Below are 27,398 nucleotides of genomic sequence, written 5' to 3'. Positions count from 1 at the left end.
GTTTGACTACATTTATTTCAGAAGCATTTTGGCTGTAGAGCAGTGTTGTGCAAGGATTTCAGCCTATATGTAAAAAGCTCTTTTAATTGAAATGTTTAACATGATGAAGGAAATGTGTTTAAACCATTTTTAATCTGTGTGTGCTACTCTGAGACCTGTGTGTATGTCTACACTGCCAATTAAGGTGTGATTATAGCATACTCACTCTAGCTTTAATCTAGTTCGCGCAGGTAACAACAGTGTTTGTGAAGATATGGCAGCATGGGCCGGCAGCCCCAGTACAAGCTTGCCAGAGATCCTGGATGTGTATTTGGGTTGCTAGCCTATGCTGAAGTCTGTGCCACCACGTCTTTTGCCACTGTTGTTACCTATGCTAGCTAGATTAAAAGTAGAGTGGGTATGCCTAGCCTTGCTACAATCACATCATAATTTACAGTGTAGATATACTCGAAGACATGCATCACTGTCCTCTTTCAAAAGGTGCATGTTTACCTCACGTTAGCTAACAGGAGGTAAAACCCTTGTGAAGACAAAGAAGTTTGTAATTTTAATGTATTAGCAGATTGAGGTAAACCTTGGGTTCCCACCTAGTGTGTACTTTTGACCCGCTAACACATGTGAAAATGGTAGGCTGGTTTGTCTTCACTGGGATTTTACCTTGTATTAGTTGCCATGTGTTGGCTTACACATGGTAGCAAACCATTTTTTTTTCCTAGTGTGGAAGCACATAAAATAGTTTCAAATATTTGTGATGGCCAATATTAAGCCCAATCCTTGGCTCTGGGGGAGGAGAGCTTGGTCTGACTTGGGGTGTGTAGCAGGGTGGTCACCCGCTCCGGCCCTGAAGGGGTTAAAACAGCCGGGGGAAAGGGCTGTTCTGGGGGAGTTAATAGGCTAGGCTGATTGGGGAGGCATCCACAGCTGGGGCCACGCCCCAATCAGGCTGCAGCTGGCTCTATAAAAGGGCTGCCAGTCAGGAGCTCAGATTCTCTCTCTAGTTGTGGCGAGAGACAGGCCTGACTGCTGGGGAGCTCAGCAGGGTACCTAGAATGGAGCAGGACTGGGGAAAGGCCAGTGGAGCTGGGGAGCTCTAGGCTGGAAAACCCCCAGGCTGCAGGCCTTGGTAAAGGCCGGGAAGGGTACTGGGGTTGCAGAGGTGCAGCCCAGGGTATGCAAAGGCAGCAGGTCCAAACCCCCCTTGCTGATGCTGAGTGGTATAGACTGCAGTCTGCCCCAGTGAGCGGGGGCTAGATGGTGACTGGCAGTAGCCACTGAGGCAAGGTGGGGTAGAGGGTTGGGGGTTCTCCTGGGTGGGGAGACCCAGAGTGGGGGTACTGTCAGGGGGCAGCACCCAAGGTCAAGGTTGCACCGGGGTCCGGGAGGTACATGGGGGCCAGCGGCAAGTGGGACATCAGCCAGCAGAGGGCACTCCGGACCTAGACAAGCTAATTCCCAAGACGACCAGCAGGAGGTGCTGCGGCGGTGAGTCATCACATCGCTACAGGGTGCAAAGGTGCATTTGTGCTCCTGGGTCTGATTCCATATCTGAATTAGTGACCTGATGAATTTTTTATTTAAGCTGGTTCCCAGTGGTCTGATGGAGCACTTAGGGCAGCTGGTAATTAGCGGGATCTATGAGGCTTTCCTGGCCATTATCTGTACACTGGACACAGAAAGTGGGTGGCATGGGAGCTAGTAAAAGAGAGCTCTGTGCAAGCCAGTATCCCCCTGCACAGGGAGACTCAATCCAGTAGGCTGAGATTGCATTAGAGGAGAGGACAACTTTGTGATAGGAAGAGGTTAACATTTGCCTTAATGCAGTACATGATCTGCCCCACTGTAATGCTGTCCAGATATAATCATATGACTTTCTAAAAAATACCTGTGCACTTAAACACAGCATAAATTTAGATGTTTAACATTTTTAAATTACTGTTTCCTTATTACCTCTGCTTAAACTAAATGGCAGAATAAATAAAAATAGATCTGCAACTAGGGTCATTGATTTCTAAAGGGCTAACTTCAAAAAAATAAGAGAAGTAGTGAGGGAAATGGACTGGACTGAAGAACTCAGTTGTCTGAATGTGGAGGAGGCTTGGAATTTAAGTCAAAGTTGCAGAAACTATCTGAAGCTTGCATCTCAAGCAAGGGGGAAAAAATCATAGGGAAGAGTTTCAGACCAAGCTGGATGAGCAAGCATCTCAAGCAGGTGATTAAAAGAAAGTAGACAGCCTACAAGAAATGGAAGAGGGGATGGGTCAGCAAGGAAAGCTACCTCTTGGAGGTCAAAAAGTGTAGGGATAAAGTGAGAACTGCCAAGAGCCAAGCAAAGTGGACCTTGCAAGGAGAATTAAAACCAATAGTAAAAGGTTCTATAGCCTTATAAATAAAAAGAAAACAAGGAAAGAAAAAGTGGGGACCACTAAATGCTAAGAATGGGGTGGAGATAAAAGATAAACTGTGCATGGCCTAACACCTAAACAAATACTTTGCCTCAGTTTTTAATGAGGCCAATGAAGAGTTTAGGGGTAGTGGCAGGGTAGCTAATGGCAATGAGGATATGGAAATAGAAATTGCCACATCCGAGGTGGAAATCAAACTTTATGTAAATCAAGCTGAATGGGACTAAATTGGGGGCCCCAGATAATCTCCATCCAAGAATATTAAAGGAACTGGCACATAAAATTGGAGCCCAATAGCAAGGATTTTTAATGAATCCGCAAACTCGAGGGTTATACCCTATGATTAGAGAATTGATAATATAGTTCCTATTTTTAAGGGGGGGGGGGGAGAATCTGGGAAACTATAGGCCTGTATGACCTCAGCTGTATGCAATGTCTTGGAAGAAATTTTGAGAGAAAGCAGTTAAGGACATAGAGGTTAAAATACAACATGGTTTTACTAAAGGTAGATTATGCCAGACCAACCTGGTTTCCTTTGAGATAACTGATTTTTTTTAGACAAAGGAAATGTATTAGATCTAATTTACCTAGATTTCAGTAGTGCATTTGATAAGTTCCACATGGGAAATTATTAGTTAAATTGGAGAAGATGGGGATTAATATGAGAATTGAAAGGTGAATAACGAACTCGTTAAAGGGGAGACTACAACAGGTCAGACAGAAAGGTGAACTGTCAGGCTAGAGCAGGGGCGGGCAAACTTTTTGGCCTGAGGGCCGCATCGGGTTTCAGAAATTGTATGGAGGGTAGGTGTGGCCACCCCACTCCCCATCTGACCCCCTCTGCTTCTCGCCCCTGACGGTCCCCCGGGACTCCTGCCCCATCCACCACCCCCGTTCCCTGTCCCCTGACCACCCCTAGACCCCCCCGCCCCTAACTGCTCCCTGCCATCCCATCCAACCCCCCCCCTCCTTCCTGACTGCCCCTCTCACCCCCCCCGGGACCCCTGCCCCATCCAACCACCTCTTCTCTCTGACCACCCCCAGACCTCGTGCCCCTAACTGCCCCCCGTCGCCCCGTCCAACCCCTCCCCTCCTTCCTTACTGGCCCCCCCCAGTACCACTACCCTATCCAACCACCTCTTCTCCTTGACCGCCCCCGGAACCCCTGCCTCCATTCAACCCCCCTGTTCCCCACCCTCTGACCGCCCTGGCCCCTTTCCACACTCCTGGCCCCTGACCACCCCCCAAACTCCCCTGCTCTCTATCCAGCCCCTCTCCCTCACTCCCTGCCCCCTTACCGCGCTGCTTGGAGCACCGGTGGCTGGTGGTGCGGCTGCACCATGACAGGCAGCCGTGCCGCTCGGCTGGAGACAGCCACACACCGCGCAGCACAGAGCACTGGGTCAGGCTGGGCTCTGTAGCTGCGCTGCCCCAGGAGCTCGCCGCCCAGAGCATTGCGCCGGTGGGAGGGGGAACAGCGGGGGAGGGACCGGGGGCTAGCCTCCTGGGCCAGGAGCTCAGGGGCCGGGGAGAACAGTCCTGCGGGCTGAATGTGGCCCGCGGGCTGTAGTTTGCTCACCTCTGGGCTAGAGTGAGGTTACTAGTGGACTTCCTCAGGAATCTGTGTTGGGACCACTCTTATTTAACATTTTTATTACTGACCATGGCACAAAAAGTGGGAGTGTGCTAATAAAATTTGCAGATGAAATAAAGTTGGGAGGTATTGCCAATATAGAGGCGGACTGGAATATCAAACAAGATCATTCGGATGACCTTGTAAACTGGAGTGATAGAAATGGGATGAAATTTAATAGTGCAAAGTGCAAGATCATGCATTATGGGACTAACAAGATGTTTTTGCTACGAGCTGGGGCTGTATCAGTTGGAAGTGACAGAAGTAAAGAAAGAACTGGTGTATTGGCTGATCACAGGATGACTGAGCTGCCAATGTAATGCGGCTGTGAAAAAAGGCTAGTGCAGTCCTAGAATGCATCAGGCGAGGTATTTCCAGTAGAGATGGGGAAGTGTTAGTACTGTTCTAAAAGGCACCGGTGAGACCTCATCTGGAATACTGTGTGCATTTCTGGTTTCCCTTGTTTAAGAAAGATGAATTCATACTGGAACAGGTGCAGAGAAGGGCTATTAGGATGACCCGAGAAATGGAAAACCTACCTTATAAGAGGAGACTCAAAGAGTTTGACTTGTGTAGCCTAGCCAAAAGAAGGGTGAGGGGTGATATGATTTCTCTCTATAAATACATCAGATGGATAAATACTGGGAAAAAGAGGAGTTATTTAAGTTAAGCGCCCTGTGTGGACACACGAACAAATGGCTATAAACTGGCCATCAACAAGTTTAGGCTTGAAATTAGGTGAAGGTTTCTAGCTATCAAAGGAGTGAAGTTCTGGAACAACCTTCTAAGGGGTGCAGTGGGGGCAAAAAACCTAACTGACTTCAAGACTGAGCTTGATAAGTTTAAGGAGAGGATGGTATGATGAAATTGCCTATAATGCCACGTAGCTGATTTGCGACTGCTAGCAGCAGATATCTCCAGTGGCCAGTGATGGGACACTAGAATGGGGAGGGTTCTGAATTACTACAGAGAATTCTTTCCCTGGTGTCTGGCTGGTGGATCTTGCTTACATGCTCAGGGTCTAACTGATTGCCATATTTGTGATTGGAAAGGAATTTCCACCTGGATCAGATTATCAGAGACCCTCGGTTTTTTTGCCTTCCTCTGCAGCATGGGTCATTTGCAGGTTTAAACTAGTGTGAATGGTGCAATCTCTGTAACTTGAAGTCTTTAAACCATGGTTTGGAGTGGGTGAGGTTCTGTGGCCTGCAGTGTGTAGAAGGTCAGACTAGATGGTCATGATGGTCCCTTCTGACCTTAACGTCTAGAAATCTGAGAGACTTAAACGGCTTTTTTTCTAGTCACTTCCTAAAATGGCAGAGCTCCTGTAAAGTAGGGTGACCAGATATCCCATTTTTAAAGGGACAGTCCCGTTTCTGGGGACTTTTTCTTATGTAGGCTCCTATTACACCCCACCCCCGTCCCGTTTTTTCCACAGTTGCTATCTGGTCACCCTACTGTAAAGAGACTCGTAATAGAATGTATTGTCTAGTTATTTTCTCCTCTAAAATCAAGTCAGTATTACCTCTTTTTTTATATCTCTGCAGTTAAACGCCTAAGTTTTGTATTGTGTGCACGCACGTGCGCATGGAGGGGTGGGGGAGATTTTTGTGTGGTTACAGAGTGGCAACCTAGAAATAATACTTAAAAAAACCCTTCAAAAGCTTTATATGAGGTTTTGTTTTTCATTGCTAATAGAACCATAAATTTCTGTGCGTATGTGTAGTCATTCAGCTTTTAAAATTCATTTTTCTGTGATGTTACAGGTTACTGCAGTTGTCTTAAATAAAGATGGACAGTGAAGAATGCTAGGAATTGTAATGCCTAACTATATTGTGACTATGAAAATGTTTTCATTTTGAGTGCATGTAACACAAATACTTTGGCTTTTCTTTCTGTCTCTTGAAAAGGATAAGCTCTTTATTTTGTTGTTGTGTGTTCTTGTACCTGCCTAGCTGCTGACCCAGACAACAATGTTGTCAACTTGGTGAGGAATGTCAGCAGACTGTAGCAAAAAGGACATTAAGCAACTGACACTGAGGGATGGCAATAAATGAGCTCATAGCTAAATATATAGGTTTGTGACATTCTAGCAGCTGGCTTAAGCCCTGCTATTTGTTGCTGGGGTACACTAGCCTTAAAAAGGAAGAGAATGCATTGTAGCACTGTGAAGAAAAAAAGCAGCTGGTGGGCTTATCACTCGGCTTAGTGACAGCAAAGGTCAAACACTTTGGAAGGACAAAAATACACTTTGAAAGACAATGCTTTTATTAGCTGCATTAAATGTACGACATTCATTTACAGATTAGATCATTCTATGAAATGAGTCTAAAACTTTGTAACTGTTAGTAGTTGGAGGAAGAGAGTAGGAATGAGTAGTTTAGTATTTGCAATCTATAGAATAGCTCTCTAGAAATGAATTAGATGTCTTGCATTAGGTGTTTTACTATATTTTACCTGGATTCAAACAATTTGTTTAACATTAAAATTCCGTAGTTACCTTTAAACAAATCTGTAGAAACACTATAACTGCTTGGATTTGAAGAAGTTTTTAACTTGTTTCCAGATTCTTTAATGTAACTGTCCTTTTAAAAGATTACATTTAAAAAGCTGTGTATTTAGTTATAACAAAATAAAATGTAAAGGAAAAATTCAGTAGTTGCATAATTAGTGATGGAGAATGCTATCTTAATGTAATTTTTATTGTATGTATTTCTAAAGAAAAGTTGGAGACTTAGAAGGTTCCAGTATTTATGATTGTGTTAAACTGTGTTAAACCTTGTTAAAGGGGAGGGTCACCATTAGGTTATAATCACATTTCTCTCTGAAAACCTACCTACAACTGTTACAGGTAACACAGATTCCTATAGAATTGTAGAATTATAGGACTGAAAGCGACCTGAGGTGGTCATCTAGTCCAAGCTCCGGTCCTGGGGCAGGATTAAGTACATCTATAAACAGTCCTTGAAATATTTAAACAAAAAGCCCTTTCTTCCCAACAATCAGGAATTCTGAGCAATCTTCCTCCAGAAAAAGGTGCTTTTGCTGATGCCCCACAGAGCCTTCTGCTGGGTTGACAAGGGGCTGAGGTTTATTTCCCCCCAGAATTGTTACCCTGGCCCAGCCAGTAGGCAGAAGAGGACGACGAACCCCTGCCAGCCCGAAGGCTTGAGTGGCAGGCCAGGAGCACTCCACTGCTATCAGAGAGCTCTTGCATAAGGGTTCTCACTGCCACTACCCTCCAAGAAGAGGACTGTGAGGAAGGAGGCTACTGGCCACTTCTATTAGGGTTGCCAACTTTCTGATTGCAGAAAACCGAACACCTTTGCTGCCCCCTGTCCTGTCCCTAGGCCCCACTGCTGCCCCGCCCCTTCTCCAAGGCCCTGCCCCCACTCACTCCATTCCCCCTCCCTCAGTTGCTCGCGCTCCCCCACCCTCACGTGCTCATTTTCAGTGGGCTGGGGCAGAGGGTTGGGGTGTGGGAGGGGGTGAGGGCTCTGGCTGAGGGTGCAGGCTCTGGGGTGGAGACGGGGATGAGGGGGATGGGGTGCAGGAAGGGCTGAGGGGGTGTTCGGAGTGTGGGAGGAGGTCCCTCTGCGGCTCCTGTCTGCAGGTGCCACCCCTGCAGCGCCCATTGGCTGCAGTTCCCGGACAATGGAAGCTGTGGAGCTGGCGCTTGGGGCAGGGGCAGCACGTGGAGCCCCCTGGCTGCCTCTATGCTTGGGAGCGGAGTGGGGACATGCTGCTGCTGCTTCTGGGAGCTGTGCAGAACCAAGGCAGGCAGGGCCTTAGCTCTGCTGTGCTGCCGACTTGGACTTTTAACGGCCTGACTGGAGCCGTCAGGGTCCCTTTTCAACTGGGAGTTCCAGTCGAAAACTGGATTCCTGGCAACCCTAAACCCCATGGAGGACTCTGGGAGGGTGGGTGGGCGGGTGAGGGTCCAACCACCCCAACAGAGCCCATTGCTGGGCTGGTGGAACAGGAACCCTTAAACTATCTAATGCGGGAGGAGCAGGGATTCCCTTTATTGAGGCCTCTGTTGGGGTGGTTGGGGATCTCATGCTCTCCTCTAGGAAGCAGTATCCCATATTTCAGGGGCTGAAGGTAGCATCTCATAGGACACCCTACTCCTAACAGCATAGGGCCTCACCTGCCTAAGCCTGGTGTTGTATCCATTAACCTTCCAAATCGTAACACAGTTTAATGTTTTGTTTTTGAGTGCAGTTATGTGACAAAAACTACATTTGTGAGTTGCACTTTCACGGTAGGGGCTGCACTGCAGTGCTTGTGTGGGGTGAATTGAAAGATACTATTTATAATTTTTGCAGTGCAAGTGTTTGTAATGAAAATAATATAAGGTGAGCAGTGTGCACTTTGTGTTCCATGTTTTAATTGAAATCAATGTATTTGAGAATGTAGAAAAACATCCAAAAATATTTAATAAATTTCAATTGCTATTCTATTTTTTAATATTGCTACTAAAGTGCGATTAATCACAATAAATTTTTTTGAGTTAATCATGTGAGTTGACTAATCAACAGCTCTAGTTATCGGTGGTTCACAGTCAAACTGGAAGTGTATATCAAGTGGGGTCCCACAGGGATCATTTCTAGGTCGAGTTCTGTTCAATATCTTCATCAGTGATTTAGATAATGGCATAGAGAGTACACTTATAAAGTTTGCAGACGACACTAAGTTGGGAGGGGTTGGAAGTGCTTTGGAGGATAGGATTAAAATTCGAAATTATCTCAACAAACTGGAGAAATGGTCTGAAGTAAATAGGATGTAATTCAATAAGGACAAATGTAAAATACTCCACTTAGGAAGGAGCAATCAGTTGCATACATACAAAATGGGAAATGACTATCTAGGAAGGAGTTCCCCAGAAAGGGATCCGGGGGGGTCGGGGGTCATAATGGATCACAAGCTAAATATGAGTCAATGGTGTAACACTGTTCCAAAAAAGCAAACATCATTCTGGGATGTAATAGCAGGAGTATTGTAAGCAAGACATGAGAAGTAATTCTTCCGCTCTACTCCGCATTGATTATGCCTCAACTGGAATATTGTATCCAGTTCTGGGCACCACATTTCAGGAAAGATGTGGACAAATTGGAGAAAGTCCAGAGAAGAGCAACAAGAATTATTCAAGATCTCGAAAACATCTCTTATGAGAGAAGATTGAAAAAATTGGGTTTGTTTAGTCTGGGGAAGAGAAGACTGAGGGGACATAAGTTTTCAAGTACATAAAAGGTTGTTAAAAGGAGGAGGGAGAAAATTTGTTCTCCTTAACCCCTGAGGATAGGACAAGAAGCAATGGGCTTAAATTGCAGCAAGGGTGGTTTAGGTTGGACACTAGGAAAAAATTCCTAATTGTCAGGGTGGTTAAACACTGGAATAAATTGCCTAGGGAGGTTGTGGAATCTCCATCATTGGAGATTTTTAAGAGCAGGTTAGACACACCTGTCGGGGTGGTCTAGATAATACTTAGTCCTGCCTTAAGTGCAGGGGACTGGACTAGATGACCTCTCGAGGTCCCTTCCAGTCCTTTGATTCTATTCTATTAGATAATCTTCCCAATCGTAAGTACTAAAAACCTGTATTTTAAAATGAAAGGTTAGCTTCAGCAGGATCTAATAGCACTCTAATTCACTCTCACATGATAGGATTTTTTTAAACCTTGAATAAAACAGATTAGAGAAATCCATTTTCAGCTTTTTACTTTGTGCATTTGATAGTTTATTATATATAGTGAGATTGTTCTGTTTATGGTTATTTGCACATCCTCTTTGATGCACTAGCATGGTGACATCATTCATGTTGCTTTTCTAGTCTATTTTAAACTAGCTTTATAACCTTCCTATCCAGCCTCAACTATAAGCTCTTTAAGGTAGACACAAGTATGGTTATTTATGCCCATTTTAGTGAAACAAACAATAATAATGAAAACTTAAATTTTCATGATTTACCATATTAAAACACAAGCCTATTGCTTCAGTACTTTAACTTCCAATTATAAAAAGCAAGAGAGTAAAAATTATATCCTGTTTGCATTTTATACATGAAATGTTTGACATTGAATAGCTTGGTAAACTTGCCTTTATAGCTTCAATAACTACACCTCTACCTCGATATAACACGAATTCGGATATAACGCGGTAAAGCAGCGCTCGGGGGGGGGGCGGGGCTGCGCACTCCGGCGGATCAAAGCAAGTTCAATATAACACGGTTTCACCTATAACACGGTAAGATTTTTTTGGCTCCCGAGGACAGCGTTATATCGGGGTAGAGATGTATGTATTTGTAACTTCTTATATTGTAGTACAGTTATCTCCGTCTACAGGACTATTAGATTTTGAATACTGAAATTAGAAGCATGCAGTTTATCATTTGATTGTACAGTCAGTAATTTATTTTGAGGAACTTGTTTTTGAATTTATTAGTCTTCAAACTTAAGTCAGTTTATCTGACTCTTGCTGACAGTACTCTTGTGGAAAACAGTATGGCCACTGCAAATTTCACTTTCCTTATTTCCTTTCCCGTTGACACTTTAACTTACAGTTTAGTTCTAGGGTGACAGTGTCGCTAATCTTTATAAAAACAAACCCCCTTTCCATTTTAATTAAAATATACTGTTTCCTACCCCTAGTTCTACAAACAACTGCATTAGTACCGAAAACATCTTTTATATCCATACTACATAATGATCATTTCAGAACAGAGAAGAGTAAAACAGTCAGCATAAATAAATATTGGCACTAGCCTATCAAAGTTAGTATTTAATAGTGACCCTTTTAGTTTGTCATTTTGTTTTTATCTTAAGCTAAGAATATGCATGGAGTATTTTTCTTTGCATAAATGCTTTTGTTTGCCTGTTAAGTTGATCATATTTTGAAAATAACCACAATGTGAGAAGGAAGGGATGTTTTTAGAAGCCTGTGAGTAGGACTGATATTTAGATTAGTTTGGCTAGTGGCTGGTTGTGGGGGGAACCTTACCAAACTAGCAACAGAAATGTGGTGGGGAAAGGCTGTCTTTTTTAACTTTTTCCCCTCAGTACCCTATCCTATAGGCACTGATGCAAGGTAGGCCATCAGGGGAGGAGATGAACACAGCAAGATGTTATGGGGGTGAGGAGGAGGTTGAAAAAAATGTCAGTGCACAGGATGGTAACATATTCATCTCGAGGTTTACATAGGTGCGTTGGATTTTTGTGAGAGAGTTAAGATGCCATTCTAAATGCTGCTAGTTATGGTCTAGTAACTAACACTTGCAAAAACCCAACTTATATTTTTATTGAAGAAGCAGTAAGTTATGCACCCTACCTAGGTGTAATGCATTACAGGTTTTGACAAGTAGCTGATATTTAGATTCTTCTGTTACATGCATACATATTTTTAAGCATACTTAGACATTCTACATATTAGGTAAAATATAACTTTAAAAAACCCTTTTAGACCTAAGGATAAAATACAGGAACTACTTTCCAGTAATCTTCAAATAGAGAGTTGGTTGCTAATCTCAAATAGCTAAGAGAATCTATTAGGAATGTGAAGAACTGTAATAGGGTGAATTGTATGTTTAAGTGCATTATTTTGTTCCTAGACCAAACTGTAGAGAAGTCTTGTAAAAGGTTGTGTATTACCATTATTAAAATGACCTGGAAAACTAGTCTGGCTTTATGCATCTGATCCATTGCATTTACATGGGGATTTTAAAGCTGTTTGTCAGTTAAACAAGCTCTCAAACCATTCAGCACATAGGTTATTAGAGGTGAATAACGTGGATTTAAAGGATTTAGTAATTCATTCTAAATCCCAGCTGCATTTATTCATTTTTATTATTTGCTTTTAAAAAGGTTCTTTTTAAGTATGGGAACACCTGCTGCTGAGTAGAATCTGTATTTTATCAAGATCACAGGGATAATCTGGTTAGTCTAGATTAGAGATGCAGTGATCAGACAATCATTCAGAGCCTTTTGAATTGACTGCCATTGACCTTTCTTCCAAAGCAAAAAGGAATGTAAATAATTTGGTAATTCTGAGAGGTTTTCTTTAGCAGTAAAATAATCTTGCTGAATTCTTTAGCATCTTTGAGTGGAATACCTTGTTATATATAAAGTAGAGGAGAAATCTCTTAAAATAATGTTGCTATATTTTGACATTGTACTGTTTTGATGAAAATCTGACTTTTATTTTGATTAACCTTAGCAAGCAATTCAAAATATATTTATTCTAATGTGGCATGTAACATTTAATTGCATCTGGCTCAGATATTGATAAGTAAATTTAAATCCCCCCAGAATTATAAATTGTTGTAGCATACAAGCTACCTTGACAAGTTTTAACCTAATTTTTTATCATGTCGTTTTGAATTTATAACCAGTGTTACATTTTGTGTAATCCAGATTATGTTGGAAACTGAAATTCTAACATTTACAGCACTTTTTGTAAGTGTTTTTGAAATCCTAGCTCTGTTTACTATTGGCTTTGAACTATAAATCTGCAGCAGAAGTATGTAATAAAGCCAATTTCTGCATTGCAGAAGCCTCTGAGATATTCCTGAGTGAAACCAGTAATATCTCTTGGGAGACATTTTTGATCTGTAAATAAGAAAAGGATTTTTTTTTTCTTTCAAGTGACCTGTGTGCTTTTCTCAATTCTTCAGTGGAATCCTGATTATCACAGCTGCTTCCCTGGCAGATTCTCTGAAATATAAAGGCAGGATATAAATCTGACTTTGTCTGTTTTGTGGTCGGTCCTGATTTTAGGTCTGTCAGAAGTTTGTGCTGTGTAAATGAGGCATGGTTTCATGTGAATAACTAGCAATTGAAAGGTATAACCATGTTTCTCACCGCTAGATTGATTCTGATCTATACTGATTTAAGCACTTTTTTGAACAATCACAATTCCTCTCTAAGGCATAACAGAGACATCCAGTGCCACCATATTTTGTAGAGAGGGCTTAACAAATGCCCTTTGGATATACAATGGAAAGTTAAACTATCCAGAGAAAAAGTAAACTTGTAAGTATTGTTGGATATAAAAGTGTAACTCAAAACTAACAACTTTTTGGCCAAGCAACACAAACAAAATTGAGATTTAACTCGTTCCCCGAGATTTATTAATTATGCTTGTCCTGCAAGGCTGAGGGGTTTAAAAGCAACTTGAAAATAAACCAAATGTGATTTTTCCCTCTAAAAGCACGAAATTCGGAGCTTAAATTGAGTTCCTCAAACTGAAATTGCAGCTATTACATATCTGGTGTGTAGTTTCTGTTTTCATACTAGACCTAAGCGAGCTAAAGTTCCAGTGAAGAACAGAAACAAAGACACTGGAAGAGTACATTTTACTGTTGAGTGGCACTGCAATAATTTGTATCCTTCTGGAGAGGTTTATGTTAACAAGAGCAGGGCAGTTTTTGTTTTGACTAACTGTTTATTTGCTGAAAAATTCAGTTTCAGGTCAACCAAGACTACTTGCGAATCTGATACGAGTTTATCAAAGTCTCTTCCCCCCCCCCCCCCGCATGGGTGGGAGGGGCAGTAGATTCACAAGGGAATTTAGGTGCCATTCTCAAATCTTGTGGTGGTGATATCCCCCTCTTATATTCCATAGCCTTGTGGTTAGAACACTCATCTAGGATGTGGGAGAGATGCAGGCTCAAGTCCCCACTCTGCCTGTTTCAGAGCAAAGATTTGAACTTGGATATCCCACCTTCCAGAAAAGTGCCCTAATCACCAGACTACTCACTAGTCTGGGGTGGGGTTTCTCATCTTTTCCTTTTTAAATACTTCATTGTGCTGGGGAGAGAGAGTGGAAATGACACTCTAGCCTGGTGGTTAATGTACTAACTTGGGAAGGGAGGCATTTGGGTTCTAGATCCTGCTCCAATGAAAATTTAATAATTTGTGTTCAGTGGAACAACTTCAACAGGAAAGATTGAGATCCACCTCAGAATACCCTGTAACTCAGTGGTTAGGGCGGTGTGGGAAACCCACGTTCAAATCTCTGCTTTGAATTCGGGTAGAGTGAGAGTGGAATCTGGGTCTCCAAGGTCCCATATGAATGCTCGAGCCATAGTGCTATACAGTTTAAGGGGGGCTTATCCTCCTCCGGTGGTTTTAAGAACATAAGAACAGCAATACTGGGTCAGACTAAAGATCCATCTAGCGCAGTATTCTGTCTTCTGACAGTGGCCAATGCGAGGTGCCCCAGAGGGAATGAACAGAACAGGTAATCATCAAGCGATCCATCCCCTCACCCATTCCCAGCTTCTGGCAAACAGAGGCATCCCTGTCCATCCTGGCTAATGGCCATTGATGGACATATCCTCCATGAATTTATCTAGTTTTTTTTTTAATGGCGTTTCCAAATTTCCTTTATTTTTAATAAAACAAAGTGCAAAAAAATGCAAGTTTTATTTTGGATGGAACAAAGCATTTCAACCTAAATTTTTTTGTTTGTGTTTGTTTCACTGAGATAACCAACATGGTCTTGTTTAAGGTTGATCTGAAACAATTTCCTCTCTCCCCCCACCCTCCCACCCCCAATTTGGCCAGTGAACTGTAAGATCACTTATTCACACAGCGCTAATGTTAACCCCCACTGTGAAATGGTTGGAAGTTCCAATCCTGCTGATTGTGGAAAGGAAGGTAGGTTGACAGGCTCTGCCTCAGGTAGATTCTGAAGCTAGAATCAGACTTTGGCGTATACTTGTGAAAAGGATATTCACTCAGCACAAATGATAGAGCAAACGCTCATAGATGAAGGTCTTTGAGCAATAACTATTGTTAATGACTAGTTTTCTAATGTTGGTCCAAATGCTCATTACAGCAGTCCAGCCTTGAGGTCCTGATTGCGTGCATTACTGATGTCCAAGAGGGAAAGGCTGCAGTTTTCAAATCTTTTAGAGAGAAAAAACTATTACTGTCCACAGAAACCTTAGTTTCTGGGTCAGGGTTTTGGTGAAAAAGATTCACAAATTGAGTTCCTTACCAATTTGTTTATAACAGTTCCCATCAGACAGGGCAGTTCCTGGGCAAGCAGGATCCCCCACCAACAGTAAGTCTTGTGTTGGTTCAGCTTTAATCAGTCATCTTGCATCCAATCTGCAGTGTTATTCAGCAGTAAAGATTAGTCTCTCACATGAGACCATATAAGCATTCAGCAGTTGAATAGGACTGTAGCAGTTCTCTGAATGGCCTCAAGTAAAAACTCTACAAACTAGATAGAACCTATTTCTGTGCGATTCCATACATTAGCCCTCCATGCCAGTGAATAAATTACATGTTGTCATTGAGCTGTGCCTCCTTGAAAGAACTGAACCATTTCAGATTGTTCTTACCTGTACAGTTGGATTAGCTTTTGATACCATGGTATTTAGAACTGGGATTTAAACCTGGTTTTCTCTAAGTAATACTGTATTCTCTGCTTTTTAGTCATCTTAACAGACCAGCACTTTTCTCCTGGAAATGCTACCGAGGCTATACAGGTGAAGTTATTTGGAAATTCAGGATTAATCATTATTTAATTTAGAAACCAAAAAAAATCTGTCATGTTGAGAAACTTGACAAATTTTCATGTTTTATCAAAATTCCATTATATTGAACTAACTGTTCTACACTGGATTATGTGATTACTAGATTATGTAGGTTGACACCTAAAGGGAAGACCTAGTAGGAATGAACGGGGTGGTGGTGGGGAGAGTAAGTCACAATTTGTCTTTACATTTAAAATATTTTTATTTTTGTAAAATACTTAGTTGTCTGTGTTGCCAGATTGAAGGCATCTCACAAAACACTAATGTGAACAGTGACAGTGTGTGTTTCCCCCCCATGCGATGCTGCCAGTATAGTTCTACTTTTAGAAGCGTTATCTTCTCTTGGGGTGGTGTAGTAGTTCAGTCTGTCTGTTAAGTCTATGTGCTGAAATTGACAATTTGTGTACTGCGGACTCAACTTCACTAGTGAACTGAGATCATCAACTCACTTCATTGGTAATGGGACAATCTCTTGAGCACCAATCTTTTGAGCTCTCCACATCATACCACTACAGGAATGAAGAGGTACCGGTCAACCAAATCAGGGAGAGGAGTAGAGTCCTTTTGAAAGTTGATCCCATCTCTAATCAATCTAGAGATAATGCCATCTTTGGACGGGTGGTCCTACAATCCCTGTTCAAGTAGACTCCAAGCCAACTTCCAGTTGGAACTGCTTGAGTTACCTGCTGTGGAATGGACATGTGCAATCACTTGAAGAAAAAATGGTTACCTACTTTTCCATAATTCTTCTTCTTCTAGATTTTGTCCATTCCCCCTTCACCTCTCTATCAAAGTCTTTCCGGTAGGAAGGAACTGAGGGGAGTTGGGGGCAGCATAGTGCTTTATACCACTGTGCAGTGGCATGAATCACCAAGAGGTGATCATGCTGCCCTGACTGGTACTGTTAAGGGAAAAATCTTTAACGACTATATATGATGTGTGCGCCCTCCTACAGTGGAATGGCCGTGTGCAACACACCTTGAGGAACAACAGTTACAGAAAAGTAGGTAACCATTTTTTCCTACCAATTCTTGTTGCCTTGATCCAACTGGCAAGAGTAGTATGGTCCACCCCTGCCTCTTGTCAGCCTATTGCTAAGAAAGCTGAAAAGTTGTACCAGATACCATCAAAGGGTTTTTCAGACTTTCATAAGTTTCAGCCTGTGGTGGCTGTGGCCAGTGGCAGGCAAGATCTGGGCATCACTCCACTCCACTCCTCTCCCTCCTTCCCCCCTCCCCCCCGTATAAATAATATGTTGAGGAGGGTGCATCTGAATCATCTGGCAGTTCGAGGGCATTGCTCTCAGGAGAGGAGTCTGTACGTCCGTGTGTTGGAGTCTGGCCCTCCAATCGTTCCTCCCTCGTGCAGGGGAGGGTTTTACAAGTGGTAGCAGACAATACTTCTGCAGTGTACTATATCAACAAGTAGGAAGGTGCTCATTCCACTTCAAAAGCAATAAGGTTATGGGATTGGTGCATCTTTCACAATGTCTGTCCAGTGGCTCAGCACTTGATGAGAGAGAGCAACGTGATTACAGGCTGTCTCAGCAGGCACCCTTCCCAGATGGCAGAGTGGTCCCTAAAGGATTAGCTGGTTTCGCACATGTTCTCCAGATGGGATTGGCCACATATGGCTGAGTGTCAGTTCTCTAATACCACCAGCCTTTCAAGCCTTTCTGACCTCCTGTATAACACAGGCCATGAAACTTTCACAAAAATAATTCCTAGAGCATATCTTGAAGGAAAAAATCTAATCTTTATTTAAAAATTGTCAGTGATGGAAAATCCATTATGACCTTGGAAAACTTGTTCCAGTGGTTAATTACTCTCACTTCTAAAAATTTATGCCTTATTTGGTTATGAAGTGCTATGCCTACTCTAGCTACTTCTCTCTCCAGCTCCTTGGTGCCCAATTCCTTTCTTCCTTGAAGCTGGGGTACTGACATTTCCTGAACCTGGCTGCGTGCAAACTCCTCCGCTTCTCTGATTCTCAGTAGTGTCTCTGCTTGCCCCTTCAGTCCAAGAATCTTTTCTGTAGCACAGCCACCAACTTGTACTTCCTGTACATGAAGTCCCTTCTGGCTTCAGGCAGGAACGATAATGGGGCATATCTGTTGCAGTTTACCACCACTATTCCATTGCTGGCCATTGTGTAATCACACACACAGCTGAAGCTGGAAGGAAAGACTCTCACATTTCCTCAAAAACTCTTCGTTTAGTTGCTTCTGTTCACAGCTCTGAGCTCTCAGGTTTGCCTAGCAAGTGACCATTGTAGGCTGCACTAACAGGATATGTCTAGGAAGGTAGCTGGTGGAACCTGAGATAGGGAGATAGCACCCAACAACTATTTATACCAAGTCTTCCTGCTTAGCTTGGCTCAATTCACCACTCACCACCAGAGAGCAATTAACCACTCAGACTTCAAACAATGGGGCTGATCAAAACTCCCAGGGTCAGAGCCTCACGGCTTTTAACAAGGCACAAACAGACCTGCTTTAGCTGCTTACTCAAGGGCCCATGGCCTAGCTATGCAGCCTGTATAGAGGGAACAAACAGGCACACAACTCACTGATGGACCAAATGCACAAAAGAATAAATGGCATTGTCAGAATTTGTCTAAAACTGGGGGTCTGCTTCTTTCCTGTTTGTTTTTATTTAATGTTGAACTCTGTATCCGTTGGTTTTAAGGCCAGGGATAGCCTATGAAGGAAATTACCCTGAAGGAAATAAAAATTAGAAGTCAGTTTTTTTTCTTTTCTTGTGGGAAGCAATTGTTTGTCAGCAAAAGTTTTCAGCGTGACCTTGGTAGTAGATTGGCAAATGGGGCTGGTCATGTGTAATTGTCAGGATAGAATATTGCAGTATGTAGTAGAAAGTTGTCTCTTATACTCTGTTTGTTGTACTGTACTTGGCTTTTAGGGTAGGCTGCTTTGTGAGCTATTTTTAAGTAGTGTTTAAGATTTTAAAAGCTACTAAAAATATTTGGAAGCAGTCAGCTTAATAGAAGTATTGGTCTACCGTATTATCTGAACATGTATAGTCTTAGATGGTTATACATCAGGTAGCATAAAAGGGAAAGAAAGTGTTACCTGCGGGTCGCTATTTTACAACAGAAAAACTTCAAAAACAGACTCCAATGAGAGACTGCTGAGCTGGAATTGATATGCAAACTAGACACAATCAACTTAAGATTGAATAAGGACTGGGAATGGCTGAGCCATTACAAACATTGAATCTATCTCCCCTTGTAAGTATTCTCACACTTCTTATCAAACTGTCTGTACTGGGCTATCTTGATTATCACGTCAAAAGTTTTTTTTCTCTTACTTAATTGGCCTCTCAGAGTTGGTAAGACAACTCCCACCTGTTCATGCTCTCTGTATGTGTGTGTATATATATATCTCCTCAATATATGTTCCATTCTATGCATCCGAAGAAGTGGGCTGTAGCCCACGAAAGCTTATGCTCTAATAAATTTGTTAGTCTCTAAGGTGCCACAAGTACTCCTGTTCTTTTTGCTTAACAAGGGAAACTGCCTTATCTAGTCTCTTTACACAGTAAATCAGTTACTATACCTCAATCAAAGCAGCCAAATTTTATTCTCCCTAAGTTTCATTCTTGATGTAAGTCCCTTTTATGGGGTGGTCAGTCCTTATATTCCACATTTGTGTGCACGGTTAACACCTTGTGACCATAAGGGTGAAGTTAGAGTTCTCTGCGTATACCGCACTGAGTTTCAACTCCCTCACTACCTAGCTTGCATGTAGGTGTGGTTTGAGAGAGAGTCTGGGGGACATGGGAGTTGAAACAGTCTTCTTTTGATAGGTGGGCTGCTTGTTGCCAGCTCAGATCCATGCATTGTGGTGAAGGCTCTGTATTAAAATGTGCTGACAGTGAATGATTGAATATTTGACAATGTGGTCTTGCCTCTTTCCTTTGGATACTCTTGATGCTGCAATATTTTTGTCTGTGTAATATTAATATATTGAATACACGTTTGTTTTACTAGATGTTGACTCGTTATATTGTGATATATATAAACTGCATTGTCGCAATTTAAATAAACTAATCTGTATGTTAGTATTTTTTTAAAACATTCCTTTAATTGGGTTTTTATATTAACATCATCCACTTATTTGCATTGTCTTACAGATTTTTTTTCTGAATGGCAAATGCCCTTTATTTCATGAGGAATTATAATTTCATGAGACATTATTACTAACTCTCACCCCGATCAAGCTGGGATGCTGCCTGGCTTGCGCTCTTTTTTTCTCCCCCGCCCCCAGGAACAATCTTTTCTTTAGCTGAAATAACAAAACAAAAAAAATCCTTCCTTAAAATTAAAGATTAAAAAAAAATGAAGGAATGGTAGGTACCTGTGAAATAAGCTTTAGTAAACTGAATATACAAGACAAAAATGGCATTGAACTATTTTCTTGAATTCAGTACCTTCCCCTGCTGCCTAATGCTTGTTTATGGTTGGCGAAAGAGAACTATTTTTCCTGCTTTCTCTACAACCAGTCACTTTATCAAATTAGAATGAATGATTCTAAATTTAGAAAATGTTCTTTTTACTCCTATAGTAGAGGCTACTACACAAAAAAGCTGGCTTATCACTTCTATGAACATTTATCTGCCTGGTCAACAATTTAAACCAATTCAATATCTCGACTTTACTGATGGCTTAGCAGTTAACATGTATTTTAACAGTTCTCATTCAGCTCTCAAATATTGTTAGGCAGGGCATGATTCTGGTAGTTATTAACAGATGTCCTTGTCAGAGTGGCATCCACCTCATTTGTACTTACACATCTACTATAACAGGTGGAGAATGTGAGCAAGAAAAAGGAAGAGTAAGTGCCAGCTGCATCCATTTTTATTACTGTCTGATTTAACTTTGTCTTTCAATATGCGCCCTTAAATTCCTTTCAGATTTAAACAGCATTAGTAGTAATACAGCTATCTGCTTGCAGTTTATCCAATGCAATACCAATAGACTTCTGTAGATCATCTAAAATTATCTTCAGAAATCAGTTTACTATTTTGACTGTGATGGTGCCATTCATTTGTCAATATTTTCTTCATAAACTGTCATCTGGACAGTCCAATTCTTAACTGTTTGAAACAATCTTTTGCCAAATTCCACTATACATCTGGGACGGAATGAGTTTTGCCTCACCTGTTCTCTTAATGATATGCATCTGTGAGTGAAAATTGATTTTTTGAGGACTTCCATAGAAATCTGTTTGAATTGAAAAACCCATCTTGAGTTAATTTTAAGAAATTTGTATTGTGAATTTTTGCCTTTTTCAAGATCTTCCTAGCTAACAGACAGTTAGTTACCATCTCTGCAAAGCTAAAATATAAACGTAATAGGGTACATTTGAAGAAACTGTTTTGTAATTAAGCAAAGTGTTTCTAAATTTTGTCTTCATAATGGCTGCTCTAGTCCATCAGTTAAAGAGTCTGAAACCATAGGCTCTGTGTTAAGGTGGCTGCCATTTCCATAAAGCCTTCTCATATGGATGTAAGTAGAGGTCTGCTTGGGCTTAATTTTAAAGCCTGGGTCAGTGTTGCTGCCTCCTGCTTGCGAGGTTGACTCAGCAGTGAAGTGCCCTGCTGCCACCAGACCTGGATGTTGCGGAGTGAGGGGCTGGCGCTGCTGTGATTCCTCAGCTCAGCACAGTAAAGTGGAGATGGCCAGCAGGAGCAGGGCATGCAGCTGCTCCTCTGCCAACCTGTGGGCAGGAGAAGGAGAACCCACCTAAGCTCAAGAGTGTACAGTTATTTTCCCTTCTGACCTGACCCTACCTGCACCTGGCACATGTAGTTGAGTGCCATCAGATTCCAGGGCTCTAGAAGTAAGGTCACTCTTAGTGAAGTTGGCTATCATCTGGCTGATGAGGGAAGATGGCTGCTTCCTATGCTCTATGGTAGACAACTGAACTGAAAAGTGAGGCAGGACGGAGAAGTTCCAGATTTGCCACCCCAAATGTTAAAAATCATGAGTCAGGCCACACAAGGGCTAGAAACTTTTTTTTTTAATCTGAAAACTGAGATTGAGTGGAAACTAGGTCAGATTACAAAGGATGAATATAAACAAATAACCTTAGTACGTAGGGACAGAATTAGAATAAATTAGCTAGAGACATAAAGGGTAACAAGAAAACATTCTATAGATACATTAAAAGCAAGTGGAAGACCAAGGACAAGGTAAGCCCGTTACTCAATGAGGAGGGGAAAACTATAACAGAAAATGTGGAAATGGCAGAAGTGCGAAGTGATTTTTTTTTGTTGGTTTTCACCAAAAATTTTGTAGCAATTGTATACATCTTACTTAATGAATGCCAGTGAAAATGAGGTAGGATCGGAGACTAAAATAGGAAAAGAACAAGTTAAAAATTAACAAGACAAGTTAGATGTCTTAAAGTCATCAGGGCCTGATGAAATACATCCTAGAATACTGTAAAAAGTGGAATAAGGACAACCCCCGGGGAATTACAGACCAGTCATCTTACTTTCAGTACCTGGAAAGATAATGGAGCAAATAATTAAGCAATCAATTTCCAGACACCTAGAAGATAAGGTGATAAGTAACAGTCAACATGGATTTGTCAAGAACAAATCATGTCAAACCAACCTAATATCCTTCTCTGACAGGAAAACAAGCTTTGTGGATGGGAGGGGGGAAACAGGAGATATGATATATCTCAACTTTAGTAAGGCTTTGATGCTTTCTCACATGACCTTTCATTAACAAACTAGAGATATACAGCCTAGCTGAAACTACTAACCAGCACAACTGGTTAGAAAACCGTTCCCAGAGTAGTCATCAGTGATTCACAGTCAAGCTGGAAGGTCATATCAAGTGGGATCCTGCAGGGATCAGTTCTCGACTGGGTGTGTTGAAAATTTTCATCAATGATTTAGATAATGGCATAGAGAATACAATTCTAAAGTTTGCGGATGATCTCAAGCTGGGAGGGGTTGCAAGTAGGGTAACCAGATGTCCTGATTTTATAGGGACAGTCCTGATTTTTGGGTCTTTTTCTTATATAGGCTCCTATTTCTCCTCTTCCCCCCCCCCCCCAATCCCCATCCTGATTTTTCACACTTGCTGTCTGGTCAGTCTAGTTGCAAGTGCTTTGGTGGATAGGATTAAAATTCAAAATGATCTGGACAAACTGGAGAAATGGTCTGAAGTAAATAGGATGAAATTCAATAAGGATAAATGGCAAGTACTCCACTTAGGAAGGAACAGTCAGTTGCACACATACAAAATGGGAAATGACTGCCTAGGAAGGAGTACTGCAGAAAGGGGTCTGGGGGTCATAATGGATCACAAGCTAACTATGAGTGAACAGTGTGACACTGTTGCAAAAAACACAAACATAATTCTGGGCGGTATTAGCAGGAGTGTTGTAAATAAGATACAAGAAGTAATTCTTCCATTCTATTCTGCGTTGATTAGGCCTCAGCTGCAGTATTGTGTCCAGTTCAGGGCGTCACATTTCAGGAAAGATGTGGACAAATTGGAGAAAGTCCAGAGAAGAGCAACAGAAATGGTTAAAGGTCTAGAAAACATGACCTATGAGAGAAGATTGAAAAAACTGGGTTAGTTTAGTCTGGAGAAGAGAAGACTGAGGGAGGACATAAGTTTTCAAGTACATAAAAGGTTGTTGCAAAGAGAAGGGAGAAAAATAGTTCTCCTTAACTTATGAGGACAGGACACGAAGCAATGGGCTTAAATTGCAGCGGGGTGGTTTAGCTTGGACATTAGGAAAAACTTCCTAATTGTCAGGGTATTTTAGCACTGGAATAAATTGCCATGGGATTTTGTGGAGTCTCTGTCATTGGAGATTTTTAAGAACGGGGATGGTCTAGATCAGTGGTTTTCAAACTTTGGGTCGCGACCCAGTACTGGGTCACGGAATGCAAGGCACTGGGTCGCCTTGCTCAGCACCCAGGAACCCTGGCAACCGGCCAGTAAAAACTCGTCGTCCCTACCTGTTCTGACACTACGCTGTGCCCCGGAAGCAGCTAGCAGCAGGTCTGGCTCCTAGGCAGGGGTGCCTTGGGGCTCTGTGCGCTGCCCCTGAGCCCCTTACAACCTGCAACCCCCCCAAACCCCAGAGCCCTGACCGTCATCCTGCACCCCAGCCCAGAGCCCCCTCACACATCCTGAACCCCTCATCCCCAGCTGCTTTGGGTCGTGGGTATCAACAATTTTCTTCAACTGGGTTGCCAGGAAAGTTTGAAAACCACTGGTCTAGCTATTACTTAACCCTGCCTTGAGTGCAGGGGACTGGACTAGAAGACCTCAGGTTCCTTCTGGTCTTATGATTCTATGATTCTTACCTGATCTCTTGTTTCCAGGAGCTGGGTCTATAAGAAAACAACCCTGAGATTCACAATTAAAATTACTAGAGTTGGCAATGCTGAAGTTCCCATTGTCTCCTCTGAGCATTGCCTCAACTGGTATGCAGAATTTCTAAGCTCTGTGTGCTTTCCTTTGGTCCCACTAGATCATGCTGCCTTCTGGGTACATCATTCACAACTTTCCAAAGTCTGTAAATGCTGCTTCAGTCCTTTAATGTAGTCCATATTTTGTCTGTAAGGGGAGAGACTCTCCTCCCATTCGAGCTCCTTTATGCTGTGTAGATGGGCTGGAGTGGCATTAAGGGGCTGGAATGGCTGGGAGAGACTTCCCCTCGGTGCAGGAACTGAGGAAGACAGAAGAGTGTTGAGAAATGGATTGCCTTGGCAGTAAGAGAGATGTCCTAGAAGGGAAGGAGAATCCATATCTAAGAATTCAGATCTGGGGCCCTCCTCCTTGGGCTCTCTGCTTCCCATTGGCCAGCTTGGCAGTGGGGAAAGAGCTGGGAGCTGAGTGGCCCCATTAATTTGAACTTATTCTTAGGATTTGGGGGAATTCTTGTCCCTTTTAGCTGGAAGGAATTTTTCCTGTTTTGCCAAATTGGCAATTGCCCGGTGTTTCTTGGTCTTCCTTGAAGTTGTCATGGAGGCATGGTTGGATTAAAAAGAATAGGATTTGGTCATTTAATATTAGGAGTTTATAGGAATGTTTAGTTTGTCGCAGTTTGCAGCCAGTGTCCAGTGTGGGTAAAAGATAAAAGGGTCAGCTCCTAGAGGATAAGAGACTTAAGATTTTATTGGTAGATTTTGTACCTCTGGGAGAAAAGGGCAGACCTGAAGTCTTTGCAGACTCCGATCCCCCTTTGTGGGAAGAGCATGACCGGATTTAGAAGTGTGCTGAGTTGTAGGGGCAGACTAAGGAGTGTCTATCCTGAGTTTCTGGTGGGAGCCCTGTAACCCCACACTGGACTCTGTTAAATGGCTGTTATGTGATAGGGTAAGAGAGAGGTGGAGTGGGCATATAGAGCCCCTGCCCAGTGTGGAGTTAAGAAAGTAGAAGCTTGGTGTTTGAATCCATCCCTGACTGTCTTCATTCACCTGTGTGTCCTGATCAATGATAAATAACTTTCAGCATGCTGTTTATGGATTTAAATATCTTTGTGTGTGGATTTGTAGGTGACTGCAGAACAAGTGCACAGCTAAGATCTTTTTAAATTAGAAGATGTTAAAAACTAGGCTTCGGCAATATTAATCAGATCTGTGTAAACTTTAATGCATTTCTGTGTCTTGGTATTTGTTAAAAGTAGCTGTGATTTGTACCTTGTGATAGTTGAACATCTGTTAAACCTCTTTGTAGCACATAAGAGTTTCATTGCTTGTATTTCCATTTTTCTATTCCTATTTCTGTTCTCATTGCTGTTCCTCTGCATGGAACACAGAGAGGGATTTCACTGCTGAATGGTAGTTTTCCACTTATTTAACATACCTGAATGATTTACAAGTAAAATTATCACTTACCAGTGACATTGAAGGGCTGTCAGAATAATGTACAAAATTAGGACACGTAGTTCAGGTTTATACTTCAGATTGGGCCAGCTGGTAGCTTCTCTTCCTATGTGTTAAAAATATCCTTTAATGTGTTCCCAAATGCCCAGGATACAATGAAGAAAAAAGTATTGCAGTGAAATTAAAAACAAACTAATATCTAGCAAAAGCTTGAACATGTTAAAGGAACAGGTTTTACTGTATATTAGTTTAATAATCAGATCTATCTGAACTCCTTTCACATGCTTTATAGAAGGGGAAAAATGATCAAAAGCATCAGTACCAGATCAAAAATTATTTTAAGATTAAATAAAATTTTTGTAAAGCTTACAAGTTGTAAAAACTAAATGAATTCCTGATAATGTGTAGTATTAGAAATCTGCTGTATTCAACAGTATACAAAACAGTATGTGGTAACATTTTCCCCATAGTAAAGTCACTCTAAAACAGCTTGACATTTAGGCAAGACAGTGTTTGTTTTTGTATTAAATAGAGTAATTATGGTCAGTGTCTTAACCAGTGGAAAATAAAACAAAAAATGAATTAATGTTTGTGCCTCCCACATGCTGTGAAATTAATATAATGTTCACTTACACCTGTAGGTAGTCTATCAACTCAGTGTTGTTTCCCCTTATTACAAATATTTTAATGCATGCTACTTTGCACTTACAGAATCTTGTTAATCAGATGATCTGAAAGCACTTTATTAATATTAATTAAGCATCACAACATTCCTGTTAGGTAGGTAAATAGTCTATCCATTCTAGGGAGAGCCAGTGGCAGGGCTGATTTAGATTGTTTGGGTTCCCACGCTATGCATTTCTTTATCTTGATGTTTAAATTGGTTTTAAATTTAACATTTACCGTACATACTCGTTCATTAGTCTGTTTGTATAAGTATAAGCCGACCCCCCAAGATGGTTAGGTAAAAATAGCAAAAACTGTATGATCCTTTCATAAGCCGACCCTATATTTCAGGGGCTGGTAAACTTTGGCTCCTGGCTGTCAGGGTAAACCGCTGGCGGGTCGGGACACTTTGTTTACCTGGAGTGTCTGCAGGCATGGAGCCCTTCAGCTCCCTGTGGCCGCGGTTCATCGTTCCCAGCCAATGAGAGCTGTGGGAAGTGGTGCTCCCATTGGCTGGGAATGGCAAACCGCGGCCACAGGGAGCTGAGGGGCTCCATGCCTGCAAGACTCTCCAGGTAAACAAAACGATAATGTATTAGATATTCAATTCAAAGATTCCATAGAGTTCAACAAATTTTGGTGTAGACCCATTTATAAGCTGAACCCCGCTCTTTGATGTGTCACTTTTTTACCAAAAATATTTGGCATATGAACGAGTATATACGGTACTCTGAATTTCCTTTGTTTTATAGCTAGTTTTAGAGATAATTTCAGCATTCCTGTAATGTTTATTACCCATAAATACTGCTTTGTATTCTCAACCTAATCCCTCTGACTTTATTTTTGGTCTGGGAAATAAACACTATTTTAAATAGGTTTTCATACATATTCCCAGCCTTGTTCATATATATTATATGGATATAAATTCCACGATGTATTGAATATGTAGTTAATTGGAATTTCAGTGTTAAGAGTGGAACTAATTTTAAGAAACCAGTGTGTGGATATATCAGTGCTGAGTACAATTAATCTAATAAACAGTAATATAAAGAATATCATCCCTTGTTGATGGCAGTCAGTTTTTTAGTGAACACTTAACACAAACACTAAACTGAGTAAAAACTGATGTGTAAAATCTTCCTCCTTTATGACTAAAACTTGCAGCACACCAAAAATTCTGTTGGCCATTTTCTGTGTAAAGCTAGTAGTGGACCAATAGAATAAAAATCTCTTTGTTTCTTAGACCCTGGTCATGCAAAAGAGGATAAGCCCAGC

The 27,398-nt window shown here is 41.7% G+C and overlaps 1 protein-coding gene across 9 annotated transcripts in view; it reads left to right on the top strand.

Moving 5' to 3' along the window:
- QKI (QKI, KH domain containing RNA binding) overlaps positions 1-27,398 on the top strand; it is a 299,835-nt gene that overhangs the window by 106,021 nt on the left and 166,416 nt on the right. The gene's annotated exons all lie outside the window — the stretch shown is intronic.

This window comes from Terrapene carolina, unplaced genomic scaffold, assembly GCF_002925995.2.
Source record: "Terrapene carolina triunguis isolate 2854851 unplaced genomic scaffold, T_m_triunguis-2.0 Scaffold85, whole genome shotgun sequence".
In the NCBI taxonomy this organism is placed as follows: Eukaryota; Metazoa; Chordata; order Testudines; family Emydidae; genus Terrapene; species Terrapene triunguis.
Note: the sequence above shows the minus strand (reverse complement) of the source record. Positions and strands in the feature narration are given on the sequence as shown.